Source organism: Equus quagga, chromosome 1 (genome assembly GCF_021613505.1).
Source record: "Equus quagga isolate Etosha38 chromosome 1, UCLA_HA_Equagga_1.0, whole genome shotgun sequence".
NCBI lineage: Eukaryota > Metazoa > Chordata > Mammalia > Perissodactyla > Equidae > Equus > Equus quagga.
Genome location: NC_060267.1, coordinates 37400278 through 37416172, shown reverse-complemented (window position 1 = coordinate 37416172; position 15895 = coordinate 37400278).

Below are 15895 nucleotides of genomic sequence, written 5' to 3'. Positions count from 1 at the left end.
ATACTAAAGAATTTGGGTTTGTCCACATTTCAGTGATGATATTCCTAACGCAGAACTATTTCATACTTTGCTATTGAATTGCTCTCAAATTTTAAGGATAAAGTAAATGCAATGTTAAATATTTGTATGCCGAGGAAAATACGTTATATATTTTAAAAATCTCAGTGGTTAACATTTTGGCCACTGGGTGTCATCACAGATCTAGCTTTTTAAAAGATGGAGCTTTAATCAGCTATTGGAAGTAACTAGTAGAATCTAATGGATTTAGTAACACATTTTCATTGTTCAACCTTCATACATTGAACGTTAATATCCACTAGAGGAAATACCTTATAAAGTACAACTTCGGTACTTTTAGTCTTTCTTCACAACAAATCACATGGAAATAAAGTTTCTTCTTACAATGACTAGGGTGTCTTGAGGGAATGGGGAAATGGGGCAGGAAAGCTAAGGCTGAGTGAGGACCTGGAAAGAGTTGAACTTCCACCTTACTAGAAGACCAGAGCCAACTAAATAGAGAGACCCATTCCCATGCTACCCAGCTCTGTCACCTGGATACCTTAGGCCATAAAAATGACCTCTCTGTGTTAACTTCTTTTGATGCTCACAACCTCGATAAAGTAAGTAATTTTATCTCCTCCATTTTATAGATGGAGAAATTGAGGCAGAGAGAGGTTAATAATGACCCAAGGTCAGACACAAGGTGGCAGAACCAGAATTCAAGATAGAGAACATTCCAAAGGGTATCAGATTATACTTTTTGGTGAGGGCCAAGGCAGTGTTTTCGAAGTGTAGTCGTCTGTCAACCACCTTCACCAAAATTATATATAATCATTGCTAAATGTAATCATTGTTAACATATTTATTCCAGTTTCATCCCAGAGCAACTAAATCAGAACCTTTGAGATAATGTCTGGGAATCTGCTTTTTAGTAAAATTTTGTCAGGTGACTTGTATGCACACTAAATTTTGAGAATCCTATAGTCAGAGGAGTAAAATTGGGGAGGCTTCCTTCCCTAGACAGGGAAGAGAGAGAACAGGTCTCTGAAAGGGTAGCAAGGATGGAATCTGGGTCCAGGAACAACTCCACACCCTCTCTAAGAGACACTTCTTGTGCATCGGTGACTTCTTCCATACTGCCAGCAGGCTTCAGCCGTCCCAACACATCCCAACCCACACTCCTCTAGATATAGACCTGTTTATCTGTGGACACGTCTTCTAATTCAGGGGTTCTCAAAGCTGACTGCACACTGGAGTCACTGCGGGGAGCTTTAAAATCATACAGATGCCTGAAACTAAAGCAGACCTATCAAATCAGAATCTTGGGGTTTGGGGCCCAGAGGATCGGTACTTTAAAACAAGGTTTTGGGGGGCTGGCCCAGTGGTATAGTGGTTAAGTTCACACCCTCCGCTTCGGCAGCCCAGAGTTTGCTGGTTCAGATCCTGGGTGCCAACCTACACACCACTCATCAAGCCCTGCTGTGGCAGCACCTCACATAGAAGAACTAGAAGGTCTTACAACTAGGATATACAACTGTGTACTGGGGCTTTAGGGAGAAAGAAAAAAAGAGGAAGATTGGCAACATTAGCTCAGGGCCACTCTTCCTCACCAAAAAGGAGGCTCCTCTGAAAGGGCAGAGGGCAGTTTCCAAGAGATTCTCATATGCAGCCAGAGTTCATAACTCTTGTTTTTGAGCAATAGTTCTCAAATGAAATCTTTAACAAGTACCTTAGAGGTGATTCTCTTGCACATTCTGCAAAATCCTCTTTGAGAAACAGTCTTAAAGAATAAGAAAGCAAAGCAGGGGAAAGAATGCCAAGGAAATGAAAAAAAAAGTTAGACTAAGACCCTTTCAGACAATATTAAAGTATGGCTGATTTTGTGGATCCAGAGAGCAGGCAGTCTTGAACCCCATGTCAGAGACTGAGAAAGAGGGTTGAGTCAAGGAGCCAGCAAATTCTGCCATATTCTCTTTCTTCTCATGCCTGATCCACTTAGCCAGAGAGTTGCATTTTGCAAAAAATGAGACCTGTTTGGCTATGTGGGTACTCCAGGCACACTTCCATCAGAACAGCTGCATGCTGGGTGTATCCATCATGTGTGAGGGACCACCACCTCCCAACGGCAATCCCTAGGGCTCCCTTATGGACCACAGTCCTGATCCCACACACAGAGAGATTCAGGCTTGTAGAGCTCTGTCATTGCACCTTTCTTGTTTAATCATCATCGTCTACTCTGGAGGCAACTCTGAAGAGGAAACTCTGAAGAAGCAACACCTGGCTTATTCATCAGTATTGTCAGAGTCTAGTACAGCACCTGGAGTCCATTCTAAAGGATTCCCTATCCTTTTCTCACTACCTGTAAAAATAGTGAGCTAATTCTCCTAAACCAAAACCCTTTTGTGTCAGCTCAGCAGAAAGCCTGAAGTGTTAGCAGGAAGAAGGCAACAGAGATGGAAGTTGGAGTAAAGATAGGACCCAATGTAGCTGGGGAAAGGACACCATGGTTTTATGTCCTGTTCCTTCCATCCTCTATTTGCACCCTGCACCCACAGTCCTCATCCTCCTCATTTCTCAGGGGTAGGGTCCCTGAAGGAGGCAATTCAGGGCATGGGAAAGGTGCTGACCCAGATGGGCCCTCAGGGGTCTTTTTGTACAGTCTCCTCATTTTACAGAAATAAACATTACTGCCCACGTTCTCTTTCTTTGAATTTCAGATTTTTCATTTTCATAGCAGAGACCCAGGCTTAGGCCAAACTTTAGAGAGCCGACAGTTCTGACTGAAGCCAGGAGCTTACTTGAACTAGCAAGCTGCTGTACCCAACAGTTTTCAAAAGAAGCCTGACCAGCACACTTGTTAGTTGTTCTTCCTGCAACACTTGGCCCTTGGCTTGATCGGCATGCTAGAAACAGCACTGTGACAAGGCCTGTCACTGCAGCCTCATCACACTTGGGGCTCAGTTTTATTTGTACTCTAGGGGGCCAAGGAATTCCTCCTTAGGTTTCATGAATCTCAGGGTGGAAACTTTATTTCACCTCACTGGCTATAAAAGCCTTATAACCTCAGTTATAAATTAGAAGGTGAACTCACTAAACAGGATATAGTTGATCTTTGTTACATAAGCAAAAGAAGAATGTGGGGGAGTTTGGAAGATGACACCTTAGAAAGATCCAGAACTTGCCCCCTCCCAGGAACACAACAAACCTACAACTCCCTGTGGAACAATTTCCTCTGAGAGAGATCTGGAAACTTGACAAAAAGAACCTCCACAAGGGAAAACACAGACAGGGGCGGAAGAGGCACAATACAGCCCTGTTGAGGAAAAAACCCACTGTCACCATGGTGCTTCATGGTCAGGAGTGATCTCAAAGGTACAGAGCTTCTCCAGAGGAGTGGGGGATTTGAGCTCCACGTTAGCACCCCAGCCCTTAGATCCAGCACAAGAGAGATGAGATCTCATAATATTTGGTTTTGAAAACTAATGGAAAACATGCCCAGGAAAACTACAGAACTTCAGGCAAAGGAAAATCTGCTGTTAAAATGCCCACACATAGACTCACTAGACCTGGAAACCAACACAAAAACACCAGATAAAAAAGTGTATAGTCCATTGGTAAAACAGATTCACTTGCATCCAGGCCTCACAACCAGGTGGCCCAGCAGCCAGCCCAACCTACCTATCCACCCATAGCTCTAGCACCCTGCTACAACAGAAGGGCATACACAAACCACAGAGGGGACACTCCTGGAGCATTTGGCAAAGGTGATGAGAGGGGAACATGTTCCTGGGCCCCATAAGACATTTCCCACATAAGGCCACATTTCCAAGGTCGAGAGACATAGCTGATGTACCTAATACATAAAAATAATCAGAGAGAAGTAGGAAAAGTGAGGAGACAAAGGAACATATACCAAATAAAGGAACAGACAAATCCTTGGAAAAAGAACTAAACAAAATAGAGATGAAAAATCTACCTGATAAAGAGTCCAAAATAATGGTCATAAGGATTCTCACTGAACTGAGAAGAAGAAATGAACACAGTGAGAACTTCAACAAAAAATTAGAAAATATAAAAAAGAACCAGTGAGAGCCGACTGAGGAAACAGTAAGCTCATCTGATAGGCCTATGAAGTTTCCTTTGTATGTAACTTGTTGCTTTTCTCTTGCAGCTTTTAGGATTCTCTCTTTAATTCTTGAATTTCTTAGGATTCTTTATCTTTAATTCTTGGCATTTTTAATATGATGTTTCTTGGTGTGAGCCTCTTTGGGTTCATCTTTTTGGTACTCTCTGTGCTTCCTGTTCCTGGATGTCTGTTTCCTGCCCAAGGTTAGGAATGTTTTCAACTATTATTTCTTCAAATCGCTTCTCTGCCCCTTTGTCTCTCTCTTCTCCTTCTGGGACACCGATAATGTGAATGTTAGTTGGCTTGATATTGTCCCAGAGGTCCCTCATTCTTTTTAATTCTTTTTTCTTTTTTTCTGGTCAGCTTGGGTGATTTCCTCCACTCTTTTGTCTAGATCTCTGATCCGTTATTCTGCACTGTCTACTCTGCTGTTGATTCCCTTTAGTGAATTTTTCATTTCCATTTTTGTATACATTACCAGCAAAATGGCAGAAAGAGAAATTAAGAATACTATTCCATATATGACTGCAACAAAAAGAATAAAATACCTGGGGATAAATTTGACCAAACATGGGAAAGACCTGTACACTGAAAATTATAAAATATTGTTGAAAGAAATCAAAGAATATACAAAGAAATGGAAAGATATTCTGTACTCATGAATTGGAAGAATTAACATAATTAAAATCTCCATACTTCCTAAATCAATCTACCAATTCAATGCAATATCTATCAAAGTCCCAATGATGTTTTTTATGGAAATAGAACAAAGAATCCTAAAATTTATACAGAACAACAAAAGACCCTGAATAGCCAAAGTAATCCTGAGAAAAAAGAGCAAAGCTGGAGGCACCACACTCATTCCCTGATGGCAAATTGTACTACAAAACTATAGTAATCAAAACAGAATGGTACTGGAAGATAAACAGACACACATATCAATGGAACAGAATTGAGAGCCCACAAATAAACACACATGTTTATGGACACCTAATTTTCGACAAAGGAGCCAAGAACACATAACGGACAAAGGAAAGTCTCTTCAATGAATGGTGTTGGGAAACCTGGGGAGACACATGCAGAAAAATAAAAGTAGACCATTATGTTACACCACACACAAAAATTAACTCAAAATGGATTAAAGACTTGAATGTAAGACCTGAAACCATAAAAATCCTAGAAGAAAACATAGGTAGTATATCTCATCAGCTCTTTGACATCAGTCTTAGCAGTATCTTTTTGAATATCATGTCTCCTCAGGCAAAGGACACAAAAGAAAAAATAAACGAATGGGACTACATCAAACTAAAAGCTTCTGCACAGCAAAGGAAACAATTGGCAAAACGAAAAGATGGCCTAACAATTGGGAGAAGAGATTTACAAATCATATGTCTGATAAGGGGTTAATATCCAAAATATATAAGGAACTGATACAACTCAACAACAATGACAAAAATGCAATCAAAAAATGGGCAGAGGATCTGAAAAGACATTTTTCCAAAGAAGATATACGGATGGCCAACAGACACATGAAAAGATGTTCAATATCACTAATTATTAGGGAAATGCAAATCAAAAGTACAAGAGATATCACCTCACACCTGTCAGAATGGCTATTATTAAAAAGACAAATAAAAAGAGTTGGAGAGGATGTGGAGAAAAGGGAGCCCTCATACACTGCTGATGCGAGTGTAAACTGGTGTAGCCACTAGGGAAAACAGTATGGAGACTCCTCAAAAAGTTAAAAATAGAAGTATCATTTGATGGAGCTATACTACTTCTGAATATTTTTCTGGAGGAAAGGAAAAACACTAATTTGAAAAGATACATTCACCCTTATGTTCATTGCCACATTATTCACAATAGCCAAGATTTAGAAACAACCTAAGTGCCCAGCAACAGATGAATGGATAAAGAAAATGTGGTATACGTGTGTATAATGGAATACTACTCAGCTGTAGAAAAGATGAAATCTTGCCATTTGTGACAACATGGATGGACCTTGAGAGTATTATGCTAAGCAAAATAAGCCAGAAGGAGAAAGCCAAGTACCATATGATTTTGTTCATAGGTGGAAGATAAAAAAAACAACAGCAAACAAACACATAGACACAGCAACTAGATTGGTGTTTACCCGAGTAGAAGAGAGGAAGGTGAAAGGAGTTAAAGGGCACATGTATATAGTGACGGATGGCATCTAGACTTTGGGTGGTGAACACAATGTAATCTACACAGAAGTCGAAATATAATGATGTTCCCCCCATGTTTACACAATGTTATAAGCCAATGTCACCTCAATACAAATTAAGTTAAAAAATAAGAAGAATGAAATGACATACTTTTTGGATTGGCTAGAACTGCTTTTTGGAGCAAAATTAATATTAACATTATTAATTTGTATATTTTCCTAATGGTTTTAAAATATTTCTGTCTGGAGTGAGCAAGCTTCTCTATATCATTCTCCAGCTCACCTGTACACTAACCTAATAAGATTTAGTTGGTCACACTGATTTACTTTAATTAAAATTCCCTTTGGTCCAACTACTCAGAAATATGCCCTCTCTCCCTAAAGCCTGGTTGTCACAAGGATGTTGCCTCCCTTCCTGCCTGCATCTCCCTTCAGTCGTCATTTGTAAAGATGCTGATAGCCTGTGGAACTTTCACAAAATGAAGCAGCAATCTAAATAATTGAGAACATCAAAAGACCTACACTTTCTCATCTCCATTAGAGCGAATTTGACACTGTAAATTAATATAAATCATTGAAATAACTATCACATTTGAATTGAACAAAATGATTTTTTTAAGAAATATACACATATACATATATATCACAGACATAGATTGGCTCAGATTTGTGCTCCTGTGATTAATTATAGTTTGAGATTTTCCTTTTATCCCAGGGATAATGATAACCCAGCCAGTTGACAATTAAAGATCAGTAAACCCTCATAGCTATATACCAATAGTCATGAAAATTTTAAATTACTAATGATCATGTTGCAAATGAACCCCCCAAATGCCCAAATTTATTTACCCAAATCTGTCTAGTTACAGCTTGAGAGTATGCTCCTCACACTTCAGAAGGGTAATAATCCAAACTGTTCTTATCTAAATGGGGCACACACCCCATGTAACTATGCAAACTGTGACTAATTTCCCTGTAATTAGTTTCCCAAATGGCAACCGGGGAGGCTAGGTGGATTGATGACTCCTCATTTGCTTATGTTTCATGTAGTGTTCATCCAAAGCAGCCATGTGGCCGTTTCCTACTTTCTCATCTGCTAACTCCTTAGAAAATTCGATCTATATCTGTACTTGTGCATTCAGAAAAAGATACATTTTTTTAAATTAAAGTAAATAGAAATAGAACTAATATGAATGTTATTTAAATGCTACCTTATTCCTCTTTGACACTGACTTTCCATTACCTGACTTTAACTGATATTTTCTAAACTTGTGAATGAGCTGCTTAAAGACAGAATGTATTTCTATTTTCTAGTCTCATATCTTACAAAGAGAAATTACAAAAAAGTAAGAAAGGTTAAAAGCACACCCACGTCATGTGACCCTCCAGAGACCTCTCCACCAGATTTATTTACCTTATAAGTAGTAGCTACAGGCTATTCCTATCACTCATAATTGATGTTTGCTTGCCTTTATGTTTGAAGGAAGATTGATAAAGTCTTTCATTACACACAGAATGGATTCAGAAATATAGTATTGAAAACCAAGAATCAAAAGTATTTTGTGACTGGTTTGATTTGGAAAGTGGAGAAAAAGCAAAGAATTAAATATGACTTTAAACATTTGTGCCTAGAAGACCAGGAAGCTGAGCACGTAAATAGATAGGAATGTGTTCATTCATCCTTTAAATCATTCATTCACTAATTCATTCTTCCATTCAACACAATTTAGCAATTTCTGAGGGTGATACACTACATCAATCACTGAAGAAGCTTCCTATAAGCTCTCTGTAAGTATCCAATAACATTGGGAAGGAAAGACTTGCATAATGTGAAATAGTTAAGTAACAATAGAAGGGAATATATGATTAAGTAAAAAAAAAAGAATTGACTAATGCAGATGTGAAGTAATAGGAAAATACAAAAATGGATCAAAGTGAGTGACAGTGTGGCAGATCAGAATTGGCCACTCCAAAATGTGTCTCTTTGCCTTGCCGTGATTATTTTTAAGAACAAAAGACTCTGAAAGAAACTTTGACCTTCTCCCATAACTGCCTACAAGAAATTTAAGATAAAAGATCTGTCCCCAGGACAGGCCATTATCATAGATACCTCTGGGTATAGGTAGACTGCAAATGTCCTTGCTAAGCCCATTCTTATCCACTAAATATTCACTTTTCCATCTGCATGTGAATTGCCTTCCTCCCCTTTGAAGCCCCAAACCTCTACCCCCAAAATCCTCCTTTGTCTTTAGCTAAAGATACTATTTAAGGTGACAACTTTGGCCATTCTAGCAAGTTACTACACTTTCCTGGGTTTCTTCCATGTTTACATGTTATAAAGCTTTGTTTGATTTTTTCCTGTTATTCTGTCTCATGTCAATTTAATTTGTAGACCAGCCAGAAGGGCCTGGAGTGGGTAGGGGAAATGTCCTTCCTCCCCTACAGTTTGGCAACTTGGACAGGATAAAACTTCACTGGCTGGATGCTGCTTGCTCCTGGGCTACTGTGGCTGAGAGATCTTGGACCCCTGACAAGAGCCAGCAGGAGGTAAGAGTTCTTACAACGTCAGTCTACTGGATCTCTGCCTGCGGGGTCCAACAGAAGCAAGAATGGTAAGTATTTTTTCCTTTTCTAAATTTAGATTAGCAAGAGAAAATATTGGTGAAGCTAGTTTCTTGGGCTCAGCCACTCTAGGAAATTTGGTTCAGTACTCATTGGTTATTGATCCTTTTCCTCCCAGAGATGGTCATATTTTTCCTTGTCTCTGTCTTTGTATTGTTTGTCATAAAAAGGAAAAGCTGTAGGGCAAGATGCAGGCATGTCTATAAGGGTGTTGACTGGGCCAGTATGAAGTTTTTTCTTTTGTCTTGTTCTATGGCTTGAAAATTTGGCTTTGTGACCTTTCCGGTCTCTGCCATCCAGAAGATGCATGTACCAGCCGGCATCTTGGTGGGCAGTCAAGTAGACCGGAGTTCTGGGACACACTCTCTTGTCTGGTTGTGTCGGTTCTCAGGAAAATTTGTCAAAGGGGATCCCAGTTGCTTTCATAAGCGGCCTTTGTTGTCTCAACCTTTGTTGCTTGTTCACTCAGCCTGTGCAATGAAGGCCTTTGCTTTCTCAGACTATTTTGGGGAGCTAGCTTTCTGGGTTTTGTGAGGGCTACTTTTGCACTCTCTTTTGGAGACACCTCTTGCATCCATGGTTAAGCTTAATGGTGTGAGTCACTGTTAAGATCTTACTCGTCAATGTGGCCAGATGATAGATCATTTAAATGGGGGAAAAAATTGTGAGAGCTCTCATTGTAATTATTTTACCAATATCTATGAAAAGGCCAAATTAAAAAATAAAAACAAACAAAAAATGACTAGCCTTAAGACCTTGACTCTGCCTATAATTAAATTGATAAAATGTAAACATATAAGTGTAGATAAGATTATAAAGGTTGGAATGTTTGAGCTAATTTTATGAAAAGAGGTTATGCCAACTTTCCCTGAGTATGTTTTAAAAATATCTGAATGGGAATGCTTCCCCTATCCAAAATTATAAGACCAAGACCTAGTGATAAAGTCCTAATGAAAGCTATGATTAGAGGTATAAGTGTTAATGCAATTCAGATTAAATTTAGTAGGAAAATTGATATATTGAAGGGCTTTATATGAAATGATTGTATCTCTTTTTGCCTGATTGTTTTATAGATTGTATTGTGCAGATAAACATTGTGTCTCACTGGTGGAAGTTTCCCCTGCCTGATCATAAGACAGCATAGAAGTCAGCCCTTCAGTGTTAATTAAACTTACAAAAAGGAAGTCAATAGGGTTGCCTGAGCTCATGTAGTAGGAGATAAAAATTAGAGGGTAATATCAAGTACTAATAAAAATAATAAAAGCCTCCCCTGTTCCTCTTAAATTGCTCTTAGATATTAATTGAGACAAAAGATTGACACGTTAGAAACTGATAGGGCAAATACTCCCCAGAAACTCAATCTTGAAGAAAAATTGACTGCTTTCACTGTGCCATTCTTCGGTAGGACTTGAGAGCTATTCTTTGAAATGTAAATTTTCTCTTAAACTAATAAGTTTTGTATTGCACTTGATTCATAACAAAAATTTAACATCTCTGTCTGTCTACCTGTGTGTTCACGTGTGTCTATATGTATGTTATATATGTGTGATATTTTACCTACAGATGGTATGGCCAATGTTAAGAGAGCTCTATTTAATTGGCTTAAAGTAAGCACTTAACATAAATTATTTCTAAATACAATAGAAACTAACTCAAATATCTTTCAAGTTAATGTGACATAAAATAATCTTTGGTAAATAAAAGCTTGTTCAAGTTTTTTGGTTTAAGTAAAATAGGCATGTCCTCAGAGTCATCAGCATTGGATATGATACAGACATGCAGCCTGGGTTTACCAGTCAAATAAGCTCATGTTAACCCTGTTACAAATTTGTCAGCATAATAACTTAAAATGATAGCTAATTTTGTTGAATGTCTCATGAAGTTTTTGTGGGTAATCTAAACATAACTTTTGGGAACAAATTATTTAAATGTAAATGAGATAAGAGTTTAAACTTTTAGTAATAACTATATTATATGACATGTATTAAATAACTTCCAAAATCTCTTTGGTAACTGAAATTTTGAAGTTTTGCTAGGATAATTTAAATGATAAAAAGTCACTGAGTATCTAGATCATTTCCAAATAAGATAAAATATTAGACACTAATTATTAAATATAGGTTTATCTACTTTTGGCCTCTTATTACAGAGAAAATAAAAGTTGCTTGAGTCTATTAGTAAACACATCTTGTATTTTATTAAAAGATTTTACTTAGTTTTTATTTAGAACTTAAGGTTTCTAAGGGTTAAAAATTCTAATACATGATTAAAACTAGTAAATATTAAGGAAAATACATTTGTATTCAAGGAGAGTAAGATATATGTTTTCAGTAAAGAAGGTAAAAAGAATGGAAATATTTTTGTTTGGTTAAAAAGGATAAATTTGTCCTAAAGTACTAGGAAGAAAAGAGGCGGCATGGGACAAATTCTGAATGTAATAAAAAGTTATAGAAGGTTTGAGGAAGAGGAACCTTGAGGAAAATATGCATGGTCAAGTTGGCTAATAGTTAAAATGAATTTAATTAAGTAAATGAGTTTTAATATCAAAAGTAAACTGGTCCAAAATTAGAATTTTTCTTTTCCCCCTCTTAAAAGGATAATTTTCTTAAACTTTTAGTCTGCTCTTGGTAAAGAGATTATGAAAGGTTTTTTCTTTGAGTAATCTACCAGAAAGGTAGGGATTTTATGTTTTATCATAATAAATTTCTTATATTGTTTTTATCAGGTCTTTAATCACAGGTGCTAAAGTTTCTCTTACAGCTATTTAATTTTCTTCATTTACCTGAGAATCTTTAATTGTCACCATGGTTAAATGGATAACTGAGCATTGTTTCATAGAGATCTATGATATTATGTTGGTAAATGTATTGATATAATAAGTGTTTTAAAAATTATATACCATTCCTAGAATTTTGATCTGTCCTGGTTCTCACTCATAATTCTAGTTATCTTAAAGTGTTGTATGTCACAGAAATAACCAAATTTCTTTGTCAATTGTCATTTTTAAGTCTTCTGTCATTTACAGACAGTTATTGTTTTACTCTGATGCTTTTAAAAATGTTTTCATCCATAGAGAGAGATTCATGAAAGGACTCTGACCCTTATTCTAAAATATAGATTTCTGAAAATCTTTAAGATTGCAAAACTGAACTGGGTAAGAAATTACAGAACTCTAATGGAGAAACTGAAGAATTCATGAAACTGCTAACAAAAGATTAAGACCAAAAATTGATTACATGAGAATGATGAGGATGATTATGATTTTTGTGACTTTTACTTGAAATATTGCTGATGTTTGTTTTTTCAGATTAAAACAACACATTTTTTTTCCTCTTAAGATAAGTATAACTATATATAGCAATTTGGTAACATACTTTTGTAAGCAAAATTGAAACATTTATCTTTTTCTCCCTACCTGATCACTCTTAGTGAGAGTGAATGCTTTAATGAATGCTCATTAGTGAATGAATGCTTTTATTTTCATGTCAATTTAGTTATTAGCATAAGTTCAATAAGAATCTGTTCTCCTTATAACAGGGCACAATTGGAAACATTGGTTATATTACCAAAGCTTTGACTGGAATGTCATATTTGAGAGAAACATGTATAGGCTCAGATATGACCAGACATCTTTTGAGAAACAAAGATTGGACTTTATGAAATAAAGTCACTTGGAAATATTGGCCTGATACCTTGTTTACAGGGTTCCCAGCAAACTTACCTGGTGAGTAAAGAAGGTCACTTATCTGACAGGTACAAGGAACATCAATATTTTGGGGATCCTCAAAAGAAGAGAAGAATTCATCCAAATATGTAGGTATTATAGGCTTTGTCTGATAAATCTTTGGCTTTCTTGAACTTGATAAGACTTTAAAGTTCAGTCTGGGAGTCCTTATAAAAAGTTCCAGCAAAGCAGATTTAAAAGAGCCTATATGATCACTTGCTATTATTGCTGTACTTATGTAAATAATTGGGCCAAATCTATTGAACCTAGACATTTTTCAAACCAATTCATCTTAATTTGGCTATCTTTGGTAAAAATGAGGGTGATTTTAGAGAGAAAAATTATGTTTCAGTAACAAATATAGTACACATTTCTGGTTAATAGATTCTAGCTTTGTTAATAGTCTTTGAGATTTTTGTTTTCTGCCTGTAAACTGGACTGAACCCTGAATTCTTATAGTCTCCTGAAATATCTGACTACAAATCTCCAAACTAATGTTTTCAGTTTTTTCCATCATTTTTATTTGAAACTTTTGAGAACTGAAACCACCTTTGTTCCCGAAGTCCTGCAAACTGAAGCTGGACAACTTGATATAAACTTAAGAGACATCAACACAATAGCATACCTGTTGCTATGTAAGCCACTCAGAAGGATACCTGAACACCCAATGACATCATCAGAGGCATTTCAAGCTGCAGAAGATGATTGGACCCTGATGTCTACAAATCTTCTTGACTAGCTGCCCCCAGACTCAGAAACTGGTATATAATTTGCTCCAAGCATTAACTTTGGTTTTCTTTTTGTTTCCATAGAAGTGCTTCTTATTAAATACCTGATTGCTTGCTTACACAATATAGGCCTAACTTTGGGAACCCACCTGCATCACTGCCTCCTGAAATGAATTTAACTGGATTGATCTATTATCAGGACTAAGAAAAGTGATCAGTGAAATAGAACAATCTACCAACTAGGCTTCTGGACTATGAAACTTCTTAAAGTTTCAAAGGACTGTGAAAATTCTAAAAGTTTCAAAGGTGGCACTGTGGGGGATCAGGATCGGCCACTCCAAAATGTGTCTCTTTGCCTTGCCTTGGTTATTTTTAAGAACAAAAGATTCTGAAAGAAACTTTGACCTTCCCCCCATAACTGCGTACAAGAAATTTAAGATAAAAGCCTGTCCCCAGGACGTGCCATCACCATAGATAACTCTGGGTATAGGTAGGCTGTGAGGGTCCTTGCTAAGCCCATTCTTATCAAAGTTCTGTTTTCCAAACATTTGCTTTTCCATCTCCATGTGAATTACCTTTCTCCCCTTTGAACCCCAAACCTCTACCCACAACATCATCCTTTGTCTTTAGCTAAAGATACTATTTAAGGTGACAACTTTGGCCATTCTAGCAAGTTACTACACTTTCCTGGGTTTCTTCCATGTTTACATGCTATAAAGCTTTGTTTGATTTTCTCCTGTCATTCTGTCTCATGTCAATTTAATTCATAGACCAGCCAGAAGGAGCTAGAATAGGTAGAGGAAATGTTCTTCCTTCCCTACACAGTATTGGAACTGGGTTTTCTGGAAAACATAGAATTAAACTGGTCCTTGAACTCAATTCACAACCAAGACTTGTTAAACATGTATTATGAGTGCTATACCAGGCTGGAGGTGGTGGAGGATACAAAAATGAACAGGACATGGACTCTACCTGGCAAGAACTTTAAAACTAGAATAGGAGACAGACATTTACCTAATACTACAAGGCCCAAATAGTTAAGTGTGGAAAGTAAAATATAAGAGAAGGATCACTGGAGAGCCAGTGAGGGAGAAATGAAAACTAATAGGGGCAGCGATGGGGAGTATCAGAGCAGGTTTTCACAGAGCTGATATTAAACCAATTATGGGGTAAAATGCCTTTAAGGGAAGTGAGAAAGTGCTGCCTAATGAAACCTTAGGAGAATCATTAGGATTTTGCAGTTCCTTATTGACTAAGAGAGAAGGGGTAGAGCAGAGAAATGAAGGAGAAAGAAGTGAAAAATAAGTGACAAGGGAATCAATCAGGGAATAGTGGAAAGCAATTTGGATGAGGAAATGTGTATAAGTTGATTTTTCAGATCCAAGGAAGTAAAAAAGCAATGTGACAGATCAGAGTTCAGGGGGAGAGATCCAGAATTTACCTTTGAAAAGGAGAAAACCCTAGTGGGCGTGGATGTCAGGGCAATTAGTCTGCAGTATATTGTCTCAAGCAATTGTAATCATCATGCAGATGCTCATTTCCACAGTGCTCTACAATTCTTAACTGACTCAACCTCCCACACCTCCTCACCTTCTTGAACCCTCCCACTGAGTCACAGGGAGCAACACATAGTCATAGAGAGATTGTTCTATCCAACCAATTACCAGGTGTCTAATAGCCATTCCAAACGCCATGGCCAAAGCAGAAGTCTTGATCCACAGCACCCTCCCAGCACCTCCAGGGTCATTCTGTTATCAAGCCTTAGCATCTAAATAAATGGTCCTCTCAGATATTCACTTGATTATCCAAAAATTAGGCTTCATCTTCTATGCCTTTCTGTCCCTCACTCCTGTATTAATAAGTTAGCTAGCTCAGGATCCATATTATATTCTGAAACTGGCCATTTCTCACCACTTCCACTGCTACAACCATTGTCCACTCACTTCACTTCTCTCATCTACATCATTGTGATAGCTATGTGTCCCTGGCCCTTTGCTTGACCCCTAGGTCCATCCTCCATCTAGCAGTCAGAGAGATCTGTGAAAGAGTCTGTCAGAATATCTTACTCACCTGTGGAAAATCCCCCATCTAGCATGGAATCCAAACTCCTCACCATGTCTCCAAGCTCAGGGAGCCCCACTCATCATTCACATTGAAACGTCCATGTCAACTCCTAGGAGTCCCTGGCCCAATGCCCCTGCTAAGGCAGCTCTTCAGTCACTGTCTACTACAGTACCTTATTTTATCTTATTTATAGCACATATTGGTGCCTGGCATATCTCAAATGTTTGCTTTTTCAAAAAATTATATATCTACCCCGATAGAATGTACGCATCTTTAGAGCAAGGACTTTCAAGTTCATCATGTGCTCCTACAGTCTATAATAAGACCTGGCAAATAGAAGGTGCTCAAAAAATATTTTTGACTGGCTGACAGTGATCTTGGAACTAAGACCCTTGGTTATACCTTTAGATTATTCCATAAGCAATTTCCCATCAAAACCTGAT